The sequence below is a fragment of the Zeus faber genome, assembly GCF_960531495.2.
Source record: "Zeus faber genome assembly, chromosome: 1".
NCBI classification, from domain to species: Eukaryota; Metazoa; Chordata; class Actinopteri; order Zeiformes; family Zeidae; genus Zeus; species Zeus faber.
In genome coordinates this window covers 19,886,140-19,888,457 of record NC_137193.1, presented here as the reverse complement: position 1 = coordinate 19,888,457, position 2,318 = coordinate 19,886,140, and the positions used below count along the sequence as shown (strand labels likewise).

General features: G+C 41.9%; 1 protein-coding gene across 1 annotated transcript in view; it reads right to left on the bottom strand.

The window, feature by feature from the left end:
- Positions 1-394, bottom strand: part of trps1 (trichorhinophalangeal syndrome I) — a 111,961-nt gene extending 111,567 nt beyond the window's left edge. Inside the window, exon 1 of the mRNA XM_080004307.1 lies at positions 139-394. The gene's annotated coding sequence lies outside the window, so the exon portion shown is untranslated. The remainder of the gene's footprint in view (positions 1-138) is intronic.
- Positions 395-2,318: the final 1,924 nt, after the last annotated feature.

Genomic DNA, 2,318 nt, shown 5'->3' with positions numbered 1-2,318 from the left:
GACGCACTTCCTGCAGACTGACGGCTTTTTGTCAGAGTTTCAACAGCGTTTATGAGAATCTTATTTGGTCAAGACCTCGAACATCCAATTTGGACTGGCACACAGCGTGAAACAAAACATTACCCAGAGGGTGATTACCTTCAAACCAGTCGTCTTGCATTTGTTTCTCTCCGCTATTTTTTTTTTTTTTTTTAACTCACTTAGTTTGACTCAAAACATATAACGTTTCATACGTGGAGAAATTGTGGATGTCATTGAATATATGTTTTGATTTTTTCGAAAATAATTTTATCGCATCGGTTAAAACACGAAGCGGTTTGAAGATGGAGGGCCTGTGAAGAAACTCAACCAGCGCAAACTTCCATATTTCACTGGAGGGAATAAAAAAATAAAAAATAAAAAAAAGCAAAGAGCGCTGCCGTTCTAAGTGACAACCCAAACCCTGTGTGCCGTGTTAAGGTCAAGCAACCCATCCCACCATTTCGACGGACCCATTTTAATTATTCAGTATTTATTTAACCAGTCAGCCCAATTTAGAGTGGATTCTTTTTCTAAATGTGAAGGGAGAGACCTCAGTGCGGAGGAGCACAGTCCAAGGACCCGTTGCCCTTCTCGGTACCGTCCCATAACAGTCCGTAACAGCCAAAACACATTAATATGTAGAAACGTAAACCCGGTCAGCCAGAAGTCACCTGGCCGAAAATGTTGTAAATTGTTCTATTTCTTTCTCCTACTCAGCCATAATCCATCTCTCGCCTGAACTTCAAGTATAATATTCATGATTATAAATGCCATGCTGCAAAAAATATATACTGCCAAAGGGTAAATTCAATGACTAATCCATCAATAAATCAATAAATAGTGGCAAAAAACTTGTAACAGTAATTATTGTTGGAGCAATTCATCATAAAAACGTGTCTGCTTTCCAGTCTCTCGATTTCTGAATTTATTTTCCTATTTTTTCTTTTTTATTTCCTTTTCGAAAAAAGGAAGAATATAATCTTTTAGTATATTTCCAGGAACAGATGACGGTCGTATCCGGGACGCTTCACGGTGGCCCCGATGGCGGAGCGCTGCGTTTCAGTGCGTCGGTAAATCTCCTGGTAAGATGTCAAGCCCTCTCATTCTCATTCTCGGTTTCCCCTTTTGTTGCCCCAACCACAGAAATCACCCCACCCTCTTCTGCCCTCACCAGCTTTCTCTGTTCCTCTCCCTCGCTCCGTCTCTCCTCTCTCTCCACCCGCCTTACCTCTCTCGCCCCTTTTTCCTTTTTCACCACAAATCTAAATCTGAGTCTGTATTTACACAAAGCGAGGCTTCCTCTGGTCACTCGGACAGTGTGTGTAGGTGTGTCACTGTGCGTGTTCACTGAGGGGAGGAGAGCGGGTAACACACACACACACACACACACACACACACACACACACACACACACACACACACACACACACACACACACACACACACACACACACACACACACACACACACACACACACACACACACACACATCTGAAGCTCACGGACAAGTCGGCAAGAAGCTTTTTATCTGGACGTCTTTTTATCAGAAACGTGGTCATTATTCACTTTCCCCTGAAAAAATAAACAGGGCAAAGGTTTTCACAGATGTCCAGATATTATGAAAATCTTTGGCTACAGACGGCAGGGTCGACCCCAACAGTAGCTACGAGAGGTTCCAGGGCCGGGGGCGTCTCACATCACACTGAGTCCCTCTGGCCTCTGACCACTCGAGATTCCACTGCAAATAAATAAGATAAGATAGAACTTTATTCATCCCCGAGATGAAGTGACTGTGGCTTAACTCATATGGAGAAGTAACTAATACTCGGACAAACTTTGAGTGTACACCAGGAGTCTTGCGTTCCCTGAAATTTTATTTCCACCACCTTAATATTGACATGTACACGTTTACTTATGATCTGTTTATTATAATTAAAAATAACTTACACATAGTGAATCTCCAACATTAGATCTTGTTAAGAATTTGTTCATATTTTATTACTCAGAATAGCATTTTCCCAGCAGCCCCTGCAGTGTCCTAAAACAAGGTTTAATGCATTCAAAGGAAGTAGCATTGAGGGAACGTTTATCTCTACAATCCCAGCGCAGCGCCACCAAAAAGGTCATCTTGCAAAATTCACGGGCACGCACGCACACGCACATGCACAACATTATGACAATAATTGTCCAGTTATTACCTAGATGATCGTTTATTAACTTTCTCCAATGTAGTAAAAAACAATTCAATACAAGAAAGGAAGAAAGAAAGAAAGTGTTTGGGGTGATGAGGGACTTC